The sequence below is a fragment of the Megascapheus bottae genome, chromosome 6 (assembly GCF_031878675.1).
Source record: "Megascapheus bottae isolate mThoBot1 chromosome 6, mThoBot2.hap1, whole genome shotgun sequence".
In the NCBI taxonomy this organism is placed as follows: domain Eukaryota; kingdom Metazoa; phylum Chordata; class Mammalia; order Rodentia; family Geomyidae; genus Megascapheus; species Megascapheus bottae.
This window is the reverse complement of record NC_143514.1, coordinates 56,129,817-56,144,594: the sequence shown is the minus strand read 5'-3', so window position 1 is coordinate 56,144,594 and position 14,778 is coordinate 56,129,817.

Sequence of the window (14,778 nt, the reverse complement as noted above, 5' to 3'; positions counted from 1 at the left end):
AAGATCTCGGGTCACATTAACAAAAATGATTGTGGCTGAAAAAATTTCATAGTAGTACTTTATTTGGAATGTAAACAGTTTATAAAATATTTATTTCCAATGTAATAGTCAGATTAGTTTCAAATAATTACAAACATTAAATATAATACAAATATACTATGTAAAATATAGTTCAATATGTTAAATATAATGTACAAATGATTGAATATTTACAGTACAGGTCGGTAGCTGGTAGCTTAGACCTAGAATCGTAGCTATTGAGGAGGCTGAGATCTTAGGATTCTAGTTCAAAGCCAGCCTGGACAACAAAGTCTGTGAAAATTATCTTCGATTAATTATGAGAAACCAGAAGTGGTACAGTGGTTGAAACTTGTAAGACTGTTAGCCTTGGACCAAACAGCTCAAAGGACAGAGCCCAGGCTCTGAATTCAAGCTCCAAGACTAAATCTCCGCCCCCCACCCGCCACTTCAGGCCCTCAACACACACAACCTGCACCCCCACCCCAATGCCTGCCAAAATCACAAATTTCAGATGGTTGCTGGTGGCTCATGCCTGTACACTCGCTATTCAGGATTCAGGCATCTGAGGATCACAGTTTAAGCCAGCCCAGGCAGGAAATAGACTCCTCAGACAAAGCTGGAGGTAGTGTTGTGGCTCAGATAGTCCAGTGCTAGCCTTAGAGAAACAGAAGCTTGGGACTACACGCGCGCCCCGAGTTCAAACTCGATGATAAAAGTCATGTCTATGGCTTTTATGATGCTGTCTTAGGTGATCAGCTCTTGCAAAATCCTTGTTGCATTTAGTACACAGGTAGGGCCGTTCTCCACTGTGTTTCCGTTTGTGTCGTTTGAGTTCATCTAAGCGGGTGAACTTCCATGTACATCCAGGCTCATCGCATACATAGGGTTTCTCACCTGAACCAGACAAAAGCTTTGTTAAGTTGGGAAGGTGGTAGAGTTCTTTCCGAGCACCCACGGAGCCCTAGGTCTGGTTCCTCTCTACTCCATACACACTGGGGAAAAACGACCAGAATTGGCACTGGCACTGTGGCTCAAGCGGTAGAGTGTTGTTAACCCAGAGCAAAACAGCTCAGGGACAATGCCCAGGACATGAGGTCAAGCCCTAGGACTGGCAAAATCGTGTTTGTTCTTTCTCTTTTCAAGTCAACAAGAAAAGAGTGAAGGAACTGCTTTGAAAACAACAGAAATCCCAACCCACCCAAGAACCTTTACAAGAAACCATCAAGTCCCTTCACTTCTTCCCATCTCAGTAAAGTCTAGAGCCAGACTCACTCTGGCCCATGAGGAGAGTTTTGCTCTTTCAAACGTTTCTTAGGACCTTTTGAAGGGCCAGGTTGAAAGCAGGCAGCAATGATTTCAAATATGACCCAAATGTCCCTGGTCCTTGGGTTCTCACCAGTGTGCTTGCGGTTGTGAATCTGGAGATGAGCAGCTTTTAAGTAGGAGTTGCCACAGCCCGGGTAGGTGCAGACGAAGGGCTTCACACGGGCCTGACCCTTCACCCGGCTCCCGAGGGTCCCCTTCTCTGGGGCTTGTCCTTGGATTGACGGAGAACTTGAGAAACAGGTGAGTTTTGGCATTAAGAGTGACAGTTGATGAGATGGTGTAGAGCCCCAGGGGATGTTCTGGTTACTGTTGGAGGTTGTTCCAAGACTGCTACAGAAAGTCTGATTACTAAGAAGAGGGGTTGTCAGAGTCTCACAGTTAGTGTGGTTCCCAGCAAAGGCTGGCATCTGTCCTCCACCGAATGCCTGGTTTCCAGCAAAGGCTGGCGTCTGTCCTTCATAGATTATCGTGTCACCAGAAAAGCCTGGCAACTCTCCCCCACAGATGACCTGGTTACCAACAAAGGCTGGCATCTGTCCTCCACTGATGGTCTGGTTAGCAGCAAAGGTTGGCATGTGTCTTCCACTGATGGTCTGGTTAGCAGCAAAGGCTGGCATCTGTCCTCCACAGAATATGGTGTTCCCAGCAAAGGCTGGCATCTGTCCTCCACAGATGATCTGGGTACCAGTGAGGCCTGACATCTGTCCACCATAGGTGATCTGGTTACCAACAAAGGCTGGCGTCTGTCCTCCACTGAGGGTCTGGGTACCAGAAAAAGTTGGCATCTGTCCTCCACTGAGGGTCTGGGTACCAGCAAAGGCTGGCATCTGTCCTCCATTGATGGTCTGGTCGTCACTGGGGACTGGCATCTGTCCTCCACTGACGGTCTGGTCTTCTCGGGGGACTGATATCTGTCCTCCACTGATTGTCTGGTCGTCACAGGGGACTGACTCTTGTCCTCCCCTGATGGTCCTGTCGTCACTGGGGACTGGAATCTGGCCTTCACTGATGGTCGGGTCTGCTCTGGGGACTGCAATCTGTCCCCCACTGATGGTCTGTTCTTCACTGGGAATTGGCATCTGTCCTCCACTGATGGTCTGGGCATCACTGGAGACTGGCTTCTCTCCTGCCGTGGTGTCCTGGTCACCACTGAAGAATGACATTAGGTCTTCCCAGATGGCCTGGTCATTACTGGGGACTGTTGTCTCTTCCTCATCCATGGTCTCCTCATCACTGAAGAATGACATTAGGTCTTTCAAGAGATTCTGGTCTTCTCTGGGGACAGGCATCTGTCCTCCACAGGAGGTCTGGGCATCACTGGAGCGTGCCATCTGACTCCCAGAGATGGTCTGGTTACCAGCAGCTGCTGGAGGAGCTATCACCTGGCTCTGGGCTGGATCCAGATGGCTGCTCTCTGCAATGGCAAGCAGAGCTTGACATGGATGTGATTCTTGAGCAGCAGAGCTGTTTGCATAGTCTCTATATGGGTTAGAGAAGCTCTGGAAAGATTCCTCCATTTCATCAAATGTCTCCAGGAGGGAGCTCATCTTTTTCCTGTTGTCTGCTAGCTGAGCCAGCTCTTCAGTTGTAAGATCCTGAAAGAACATTAGATGGAGCAGCTTGAGTACTCATACAGTCCTCCATCAACAGACTTGAGCGTGCATTGCCCCACCATCTCATCGAGAACCCTGAAACTGCCTCTCCGCTGGCCTCCCTCAAAGTGCAATTGACTCCAGCACGAGCACCTTCCACACACACGATAGCACCCATCTAAAATGGGACTCGTAGCTATCAGTGGAGGCAGGAGTTGAGATGAATGCCCAGTGTCCTGCCCTTCCTGTGGAGATCTCCCCGGGCGCCAGGACACTTCCCCAAAGATGGCCAGCCTTCTCAGGTGTCTTACTAGATATCTGTGGAAGTCAACTTTCCTTATCTCCCCTATCCCCCTTCCTTTCTCCCATCTTTTACCAACTCCACGCTTTCAAAAGGAGCTCACTGTATACCCAACCTGGTCTGAGCTCAATCTCTTTGATTCTTGAATGAGGGAGGGCCACCTTTATCACCAATGCATTGTCTGTGAAGAGATTTCATCAAGGGGAGCCGGCAGAACCATGGAGTCTGTGTGTGTGTGTGTGTGTGTGTGTGTGTGTGTGTGTGTGTGTGTGTGTGGTGTTGGTACTAGGACTTGAATTCAGAGCCTTGTTTCCTTTATTAATGTATTTGTTTTGGCAGTGCTGGGGCTGGAAGTCAGGGCCTGAGTATTGTCTTTGGGCTTGTCCCTCAAGGCTAGTGCCCTGCCATTTGAGCCACAGCACCATTTCCATCTCTTCTATATATGTGGTACCAAGAAATTGAACCCCTGTTTTGTGCATGTGAGGCAAGCATTCTACCTGTAGGCCAAACTCCCATCCCCTGTTGTTTAGTTTGCTTAGCTTATTTTGGTTAGGCTAGAGTTCTACCACTTAAGCTATACCTCCACTTCCGGCATTTAGGCGGTAAATTAGTACTAAGAGCCTCAGCCTTCTGAAAAGCTAGGATTACAGGTGTGAGTTACCAGCACACAGCCAAGGACAAGAAACTCCTGAGGGACTCTATAGAGATAGAGCTTGGGACAGGGTTGAAGAGTAGCCTGTGGAAGGCCTTGGCTACTGCAAAAACAAAAAGTCTACAACAGGAAAACTGGAAAGTTCACAAAATTGGTTCACTTGGAAATTTAAAAACACTTTTTTAGAGACCAGCCACTAGTGGCTAATGCCTGTAATCCTAGCTCCACAGGAGGCTGAGATCTGAGGAGCGCCCTTCAAAGCCAGCCTGGGCAATACAAAGCTGAGAGATTCTTTTCTCCAATTAATCACTGGAAAATGGGAAGTGGGGCTATGGCTCAAGGATAGGGCATCAACCTTGAGCTGAAGAGCTCAAGGACAGTGCCCAGGTCAGAGTTCAAGCCCCTCACCACCCCCCCAAAAAAATAGTGGAATGCTGAAGTCCAATGCCCAGCACTGAGAAAAGGCTGGAGCCCTAAGCTTCTTTATCCAAAGCAAGGCAAAAGCACAGGCAAGAGGTGTTCAAAATCATAATGTCAATTATAGTGAAGGATTATAGGATTGTGTATCCCAGGCATCTCAGTACTACAATTGCTGTTTGGCCTAAACCTGGGCCAGACACCAATGACTCTTCCTGCATCTTTTACCCACCAGAAAACTGGAAGTGACAGAACAGAGCCCGGAACTCAACAGCTCAGGGACAATGCCCAGGCCCAGAGTTCCAGGTCCCATAACCACCACCAACCAAAATATTCCATGTCTCAACAAACAACACAAAGCAGATACATAACTAGGCAGGACGGAAGCTCCTACTTTACCTTGGTTAGGATGGCTACCACTAAAGTTGGGCCAGGAATTTGGCCTAGTGCTGGACTGCTTGTCTAACATGCACTAACACCCAGGCTGGATTCCTCAGCACCACAGACATAGACAAGAGCCGCAAGTAGTGCTGTGGTTCCTGTGGTGGAGCTCTAGCCTGGAGAAAGCCCAAGGAGAGTGCTTAGGCTCTGAGTTCAATGCCCAGGACTGGCAAAATAAAAATTAGAAGCAGCTGGTAACTTTGGCCTGTACAATTAGCAACTCAAGAAGTTGCGATCTGAAGATTGCAGTTGGATGCCAGCCAAGGCTGGTGGAGAAGTTCATGAGATTCTTATTCCCAATCAACCACCCAAAAGCCAAAAGTGCAGTTCTGAGTCATGTGGTAGACTTGAGTGAAAAAGCTAAGCAGGAACATGAAGCTGAGCTCAAGATCTAGCAATGGCTCACATCTCTACCCGCACACACATGGACACAGACAGACAGACAGACAGACAGACAGACAGACAGACAGACAGACAGACAGAGGGACTCACACACTCACACACACACAGAGCAAGAAGCTGTGAGTTCAAATCCCAGTACTGTAAATCCAAACATGTAAAGCGCAGTGTCCAGGAGTTTAGCCTAGTGGTAGAAGGCTTGCCTAGAATGTACGAAACCCTGGGTGCAACTCCTTGGTACCAAGTAGAGAAAAAGCCCAAGTGGTGCTGTGGCTCAAGTGGTAGAGCCCTTGCCTGGAGAAAGCAGATGGATAGTGCCTAGGTTCTGAGTTCAAGCCCCAGGACTGGCAAACACAACCAAACACATCTAAAGCCCAGAAAGGAAGTGTGGAGGATGTGGAAAAATTAGAACATTTGTGCGCTGTGGCTAGCAGGCAAGATGAAGGAAAAAAGTTGGAGATCTGGTCCAGAGATGAACGGTGTGTCTCAAGGAGTAGCCACCAGCTGAGTGAAAAGTCAAAGAAGCCAGTATGAAGTCAAAGTTCAGTGTCCCTCTCTGGCTCTCCAAACAGAATCAGCAGGCATTGGGGAGGGGGGTCTGTAGCACAGCACTGGAGAAAGGGACCCTTTTAGACCTTTCATTCCCTCTCCACAGTCAACAGATCCTTGCAGCACTAGCGGGCCTGACCCCTCCATTTGGGAGTCTCTGGTCTCCTGGCTCAGGACACCTGCCTTTGGCCAACAAGCATTGGACTCCTAGACTTACCAAGAGCTGGTTCAGAGCTGGGGCTCGAGGTCTGCGTCCAGAGGTCTGCGCTTCGGCTGAGGACCACACCGTAGGCCGTTTCAGCCAACAGAGCGGAGAGGGACAGCCACGGGGCTCAGGTCCAGCACGGGACACCAGGAATGCAGAGACATGCTCGGCAATGGCTCTTTCAAGAGAGGAGCTCTTCCCGATGTCCCCTGGTGCCCTGGCGATCGGCAGAGACGCGCCACCCTGGACGGTTTGGGCAGCTGGAGAGCTGAGGCCGCACGGACGCCAAGAGCGCACCAGGCAAGCAGCGCACCGGGCAGCAGCGCACCAGGCAAATGAGCTGGACGCGGCGCTGGCCTCTCTTTATAGCGGGAGGGGGCCGCTCTTGGCGGGGGCCGATTGGTGACAGCCACGCCCACAGGGCGGAGCTGAAAAGGTCAACCGACCCATAGCAGTCAATCTTGCTCTGAAGGGCCTGGGGCAGAGCCCGCCTGTGGGGCCTCCCGCCTTTACAGCAACGTTTCCCACATCCCACAACGTTAGGAAGGAAGTGAAGAACTGGAATATAGAAACACAAGAGGCTAGGCAGTCGGCCCAAGGTCACAAAGGTGATTTATAGACACTACATGTGCAGGCAACATAGGTTCTGGGTTTGGATCTCATCAGAATCCTTCAATCCATTCATGACCTTGATTTCTAGTTCCATCGCTGCTGACTCATGCACATCCCACCTCATGGTAGGCTGTCACTGAATCATGAATTACTTCTAACGCAAATTCTTGCGGATTCCTTTAGGTCACCCTAGAAGTGGAGCCTGGATTAGGCTGCCTTTGGAGTCACATGACTCACAAAGGAATGTGACTCCCTTGCAGCTAGCTATTCCCGGTTTCAGCAGGAAGTGCTGCTGTAGCTGTGAATGGTAGAGTGGTAGCCTTGAGCTAAAGAGCTCAGGAACAGTGCCCAGGTGTAGAGTTCAAGCACCACAGCTGACAAAACAACAACAAACAACAACAAAACCCCTGCTGGTGCTTTTCATAGAAAGTGGAGGTAAACAGCTTGCCAGCAGAGCAGATGGCCACCAGGCCTCCTCCCCCATGGTCTCCCAGCCACGGTGCTGCTGCATAGGGGCCCCTCTTCCACAGATCTGTCCCCCTCCCTGGGCCCGATCCCCGGCACCTTCCTAACACACACGGAATCAGATTTCCAGTTTTTGTCTTTCATAAACTACAGTGATTTCATAAGGGTTTTTTTTTTGTTTGTTTGTTTGCTTAGCCCAATTGTTGACCCCAATGCAACCACAAACTGGGGGAGTGTGTTGAAGGTGTATTGATGCCTATAAGTTGTTTTGTGCGTGCGTGTGCAGATGGTCCAAGGGGAACAGGCACATAGGCTTTATGGGAAAATTGAGAATTTTGTTGGCAAAACGTGGAGGGAAACAGGCCCGCAGAGAGACGAGGGGCCTACTGAAGGCTCGGGGCCCTTGACCTGTCCTAGAGGAGCAGGAGGGAAGTAGGGAGGAGAATTAGAGGACAGAGAACTGATCAGAGCTAGCCCCAGGGCTTGAACCCAGGGCCTCAGCTCTGCCCTTGGGCTTTCTCAAGGCTACGGCCCTACCATTGGAGCCACAGCACCACTTCCACTTTTTCTGGGTATGTGGTACCGAGGAATTGAAAGCACGGCTTCCTCCATGCTCGGCTAACACTCTGCCACCATGAGGCCACACTCCTGGCCTCCTTTTTGGGGGTGGGGCAGTTCTGGGGCTTGAACTCAGGGCCTGAGCACCATTCTTGGGCTTTCTCAAGGCTAGTGCTGGAGCACTTTTGCCACAGAGGCAATTCTGGCTTGTTTTCTGTGTATGTGGTAGTAAGGAATTGAACCCAGGGCTTCATGCATGCTAGGTAACCATCCTAGCAATAGGTCACTCTCCCGGTCCAAAACAAGGTTCTCCAGTCACATTGACAAACATGATTGTGGCTGCAGCCATGATTTCATAGTGGTACTTTATTTGGAAATGTGAACAGTTTATAAAATATTTATTTCCAATGTAATAGTCATAATAATTTCAAATAATTACAAACATTAAATATAATGGAAATATAGCATACACAATATAGTTTAATATATTAAATGTAATATACAAATGATTAAACATTTACAGTACAGGGCTTTAGCTGGTGGCTTAGACGTAGAATCCTAGCTGTTCAGGAGGCTGAGATCTTAGGATTCTAGTTCAAAGCCAGCCTGGACAACAAAGTCTGTGAAAATTATCTTCGATGAATTACCAGAAAACCAGAAGTGGTACAGTGGTTGAAACTGATAGACTGCTAGCCTTGGACCAAAGAGCTCAAAGGACAGAGCCCAGGCTCTGAATTCAAGCTCCAAGACTAAATCTCCGCCCCCCACCCGCCACTTCAGGCCCTCAACACACACAACCTGCACCCCCACCCCAATGCCTGCCAAAATCACAAATTTCAGATGGTTGCTGGTGGCTCATGCCTGTACACTCGCTATTCAGGATTCAGGCATCTGAGGATCACAGTTCAAGCCAGCCCAGGCAGGAAATAGACTCCTCAGACAAAGCTGGAGGTAGTGTTGTGGCTCAGATAGTCCAGTGCTAGCCTTAGAGAAACAGAAGCTTGGGACTACACGCGCGCCCCGAGTTCAAACTCGATGATAAAAGTCATGTCTATGGCTTTTATGATGCTGTCTTAGGTGATCAGCTCTTGCAAAATCCTTGTTGCATTTAGTACACAGGTAGGGCCGTTCTCCACTGTGTTTCCGTTTGTGTCGTTTGAGTTCATCTAAGCGGGTGAACTTCCATGTACATCCAGGCTCATCGCATACATAGGGTTTCTCACCTGAACCAGACAAAAGCTTTGTTAAGTTGGGAAGGTGGTAGAGTTCTTTCCGAGCACCCACGGAGCCCTAGGTCTGGTTCCTCTCTACTCCATACACACTGGGGAAAAACGACCAGAATTGGCACTGGCACTGTGGCTCAAGCGGTAGAGTGTTGTTAACCCAGAGCAAAACAGCTCAGGGACAATGCCCAGGACATGAGGTCAAGCCCTAGGACTGGCAAAATCGTGTTTGTTCTTTCTCTTTTCAAGTCAACAAGAAAAGAGTGAAGGAACTGCTTTGAAAACAACAGAAATCCCAACCCACCCAAGAACCTTTACAAGAAACCATCAAGTCCCTTCACTTCTTCCCATCCCAGTAAAGTCTAGAGCCAGACTCACTCTGGCCCATGAGGAGAGTTTTGCTCTTTCAAACGTTTCCTAGGACCTTTTCAAGGCCCAGGTTGAAAGCAGGCAGCAATGATTTCAAATATGACCCAAATGTCCAGCCATGGTCCCTCCCTGGTCCTTGGGGTCTCACCAGTGTGCTTGCGGTTGTGAATCTGGAGATGAGCAGCTTTTAAGTAGGAGTTGCCACAGCCCGGGTAGGTGCAGACGAAGGGCTTCACACGGGCCTGACCCTTCACCCGGCTCCCGAGGGTCCCCTTCTCTGGGGCTTGTCCTTGGATTGACGGAGAACTTGAGAAACAGGTGAGTTTTGGCATTAAGAGTGACAGTTGATGAGATGGTGTAGAGCCCCAGGGGATGTTCTGCTTACTGTTGGAGGTTGTTCCAAGACTGCTACAGAAAGTCTGATTACTAAGAAGAGGGGTTGTCAGAGTCTCACAGTTAGTGTGGTTCCCAGCAAAGGCTGGCATCTGTCCTCCACCGAATGCCTGGTTTCCAGCAAAGGCTGGCGTCTGTCCTTCATAGATTATCGTGTCACCAGAAAAGCCTGGCAACTCTCCCCCACAGATGACCTGGTTACCAACAAAGGCTGGCATCTGTCCTCCACTGATGGTCTGGTTAGCAGCAAAGGTTGGCATGTGTCTTCCACTGATGGTCTGGTTAGCAGCAAAGGCTGGCATCTGTCCTCCACAGATGATCTGGGTACCAGTGAGGCCTGACATCTGTCCACCATAGGTGATCTGGTTACCAACAAAGGCTGGTGTCTGTCCTCCACTGAGGGTCTGGGTACCAGAAAAAGTTGGCATCTGTCCTCCACTGAGGGTCTGGGTACCAGCAAAGGCTGGCATCTGTCCTCCATTGATGGTCTGGTCGTCACTGGGGACTGGCATCTGTCCTCCACTGACGGTCTGGTCTTCTCGGGGGACTGATATCTGTCCTCCACTGATTGTCTGGTCGTCACAGGGGACTGACTCTTGTCCTCCCCTGATGGTCCTGTCGTCACTGGGGACTGGAATCTGGCCTTCACTGATGGTCGGGTCTGCTCTGGGGACTGCAATCTGTCCCCCACTGATGGTCTGTTCTTCACTGGGAATTGGCATCTGTCCTCCACTGATGGTCTGGGCATCACTGGAGACTGGCTTCTCTCCTGCCGTGGTGTCCTGGTCACCACTGAAGAATGACATTAGGTCTTCCCAGATGGCCTGGTCATTACTGGGGACTGTTGTCTCTTCCTCATCCATGGTCTCCTCATCACTGAAGAATGACATTAGGTCTTTCAAGAGATTCTGGTCTTCTCTGGGGACAGGCATCTGTCCTCCACAGGAGGTCTGGGCATCACTGGAGCGTGCCATCTGACTCCCAGAGATGGTCTGGTTACCAGCAGCTGCTGGAGGAGCTATCACCTGGCTCTGGGCTGGATCCAGATGGCTGCTCTCTGCAATGGCAGGCAGAGCTTGACATGGATGTGATTCTTGAGCAGCAGAGCTGTTTGCATAGTCTCTATATGGGTTAGAGAAGCTCTGGAAAGATTCCTCCATTTCATCAAATGTCTCCAGGAGGGAGCTCATCTTTTTCCTGTTGTCTGCTAGCTGAGCCAGCTCTTCAGTTGTAAGATCCTGAAAGAACATTAGATGGAGCAGCTTGAGTACTCATACAGTCCTCCATCAACAGACTTGAGCGTGCATTGCCCCACCATCTCATCGAGAACCCTGAAACTGCCTCTCCGCTGGCCTCCCTCATGGTGGAATTGACTCCAGCACGAGCACCTTCCACACACACGATAGCACCCATCTAAAATGGGACTCGTAGCTACCAGTGGAGGCAGGAGTTGAGATGAATGCCCAGTGTCCTGCCCTCCCTGTGGAGATCTCCCCGGGCGCCAGGACACTTCCCCAAAGATGGCCAGCCTTCTCAGGTGTCTTACTAGATATCTGTGGAAGTCAACTTTCCTTATCTCCCCTATCCCCCTTCCTTTCTCCCATCTTTTACCAACTCCACGCTTTCAAAAGGAGCTCACTGTATACCCAACCTGGTCTGAGCTCAATCTCTTTGATTCTTGAATGAGGGAGGGCCACCTTTATCACCAATGCATTGTCTGTGAAGAGATTTCATCAAGGGGAGCCAACAGAACCATGGAGTCTGGGTGTGTGTGTGTGTGTGTGTGTGTGTGTGTGTGTGTGTGTGGTGTTGGTACTAGGACTTGAATTCAGAGCCTTGTTTCCTTTATTAATGTATTTATTTGGCAGTGCTGGGGCTGGAAATCAGGGCCTGAGTATTGTCTTTGGGCTGGTCCCTCAAGGCTAGTGCCCTGCCATTTGAGCCACAGCACCGTTTCCATCTCTTCTATATATGTGGTACCAAGAAATTGAACCCCTGTTTTGTGCATGGAAGGCAAGCATTCTACCTGCAGGCCAAACTCCCATCCCCTGTTGTTTAGTTTGCTTAGCTTATTTTGGTTAGGCTAGAGTTCTACCACTTAAGCTATACCTCCACTTCCGGCATTTAGGCGGTAAATTAGTACTAAGAGCCTCAGCCTTCTGAAAAGCTAGGATTACAGGTGTGAGTTACCAGCACACAGCCAAGGACAAGAAACTCCTGAGGGACTCTATAGAGATAGAGCTTGGGACAGGGTTGAAGAGTAGCCTGTGGAAGGCCTTGGCTACTGCAAAAACAAAAAGTCTACAACAGGAAAACTGGAAAGTTCACAAAATTGGTTCACTTGGAAATTTAAAAACACTTTTTTAGAGACCAGCCACTAGTGGCTAATGCCTGTAATCCTAGCTCCACAGGAGGCTGATATCTGAGGAGCGCCCTTCAAAGCCAGCCTGGGCAATACAAAGCTGAGAGATTCTTTTCTCCAATTAATCACTGGAAAATGAGAAGTGGGGCTATGGCTCAAGGATAGGGCATCAACCTTGAGCTGAAGAGCTCAAGGACAGTGCCCAGGTCAGAGTTCAAGACCCTCACCACCCCCCCAAAAAATAGGGAATGCTGAAGTCCAATGCCCAGCACTGAAGAAAGGCTGGAGCCCTAAGCTTCTTTATCCAAAGCAAGGCAAAAGCACAGGCAAGAGGTGTTCAAAATCATAATGTCAATTATAGTGAAGGATTATAGGATTGTGTATCCCAGGCATCTCAGTACTACAATTGCTGTTTGGCCTAAACCTGGGCCAGACACCAATGACTCTTCCTGCATCTTTTACCCACCAGAAAACTGGAAGTGACAGAACAGAGCCCGGAACTCAACAGCTCAGGGACAATGCCCAGGCCCAGAGTTCCAGGTCCCATAACCACCACCAACCAAAATATTCCATGTCTCAACAAACAACACAAAGCAGATACATAACTAGGCAGGACGGAAGCTCCTACTTTACCTTGGTTAGGATGGCTACCACTAAAGTTGGGCCAGGAATTTGGCCTAGTGCTGGACTGCTTGTCTAACATGCACTAACACCCAGGCTGGATTCCTCAGCACCACAGACATAGACAAGAGCCGCAAGTAGTGCTGTGGTTCCTGTGGTGGAGCTCTAGCCTGGAGAAAGCCCAAGGAGAGTGCTTAGGCTCTGAGTTCAATGCCCAGGACTGGCAAAATAAAAATTAGAAGCAGCTGGTAACTTTGGCCTGTACAATTAGCAACTCAAGAAGTTGCGATCTGAAGATTGCAGTTGGATGCCAGCCAAGGCTGGTGGAGAAGTTCATGAGATTCTTATTCCCAATCAACCACCCAAAAGCCAAAAGTGCAGTTCTGAGTCATGTGGTAGACTTGAGTGAAAAAGCTAAGCAGGAACATGAAGCTGAGCTCAAGATCTAGCAATGGCTCACATCTCTACCCGCACACACATGGACACAGACAGACAGACAGACAGACAGACAGACAGACAGACAGACAGAGGGACTCACACACTCACACACACACAGAGCAAGAAGCTGTGAGTTCAAATCCCAGTACTGTAAATCCAAACATGTAAAGCGCAGTGTCCAGGAGTTTAGCCTAGTGGTAGAAGGCTTGCCTAGAATGTACGAAACCCTGGGTGCAACTCCTTGGTACCAAGTAGAGAAAAAGCCCAAGTGGTGCTGTGGCTCAAGTGGTAGAGCCCTTGCCTGGAGAAAGCAGATGGATAGTGCCTAGGTTCTGAGTTCAAGCCCCAGGACTGGCAAACACAACCAAACACATCTAAAGCCCAGAAAGGAAGTGTGGAGGATGTGGAAAAATTAGAACATTTGTGCGCTGTGGCTAGCAGGCAAGATGAAGGAAAAAAGTTGGAGATCTGGTCCAGAGATGAACGGTGTGTCTCAAGGAGTAGCCACCAGCTGAGTGAAAAGTCAAAGAAGCCAGTATGAAGTCAAAGTTCAGTGTCCCTCTCTGGCTCTCCAAACAGAATCAGCAGGCATTGGGGAGGGGGGTCTGTAGCACAGCACTGGAGAAAGGGACCCTTTTAGACCTTTCATTCCCTCTCCACAGTCAACAGATCCTTGCAGCACTAGCGGGCCTGACCCCTCCATTTGGGAGTCTCTGGTCTCCTGGCTCAGGACACCTGCCTTTGGCCAACAAGCATTGGACTCCTAGACTTACCAAGAGCTGGTTCAGAGCTGGGGCTCGAGGTCTGCGTCCAGAGGTCTGCGCTTCGGCTGAGGACCACACCGTAGGCCGTTTCAGCCAACAGAGCGGAGAGGGACAGCCACGGGGCTCAGGTCCAGCACGGGACACCAGGAATGCAGAGACATGCTCGGCAATGGCTCTTTCAAGAGAGGAGCTCTTCCCGATGTCCCCTGGTGCCCTGGCGATCGGCAGAGACGCGCCACCCTGGACGGTTTGGGCAGCTGGAGAGCTGAGGCCGCACGGACGCCAAGAGCGCACCAGGCAAGCAGCGCACCGGGCAGCAGCGCACCAGGCAAATGAGCTGGACGCGGCGCTGGCCTCTCTTTATAGCGGGAGGGGGCCGCTCTTGGCGGGGGCCGATTGGTGACAGCCACGCCCACAGGGCGGAGCTGAAAAGGTCAACCGACCCATAGCAGTCAATCTTGCTCTGAAGGGCCTGGGGCAGAGCCCGCCTGTGGGGCCTCCCGCCTTTACAGCAACGTTTCCCACATCCCACAACGTTAGGAAGGAAGTGAAGAACTGGAATATAGAAACACAAGAGGCTAGGCAGTCGGCCCAAGGTCACAAAGGTGATTTATAGACACTACATGTGCAGGCAACATAGGTTCTGGGTTTGGATCTCATCAGAATCCTTCAATCCATTCATGACCTTGATTTCTAGTTCCATCGCTGCTGACTCATGCACATCCCACCTCATGGTAGGCTGTCACTGAATCATGAATTACTTCTAACGCAAATTCTTGCGGATTCCTTTAGGTCACCCTAGAAGTGGAGCCTGGATTAGGCTGCCTTTGGAGTCACATGACTCACAAAGGAATGTGACTCCCTTGCAGCTAGCTATTCCCGGTTTCAGCAGGAAGTGCTGCTGTAGCTGTGAATGGTAGAGTGGTAGCCTTGAGCTAAAGAGCTCAGGAACAGTGCCCAGGTGTAGAGTTCAAGCACCACAGCTGACAAAACAACAACAAACAACAACAAAACCCCTGCTGGTGCTTTTCATAGAAAGTGGAGGTAAACAGCTTGCCAGCAGAGCAGAT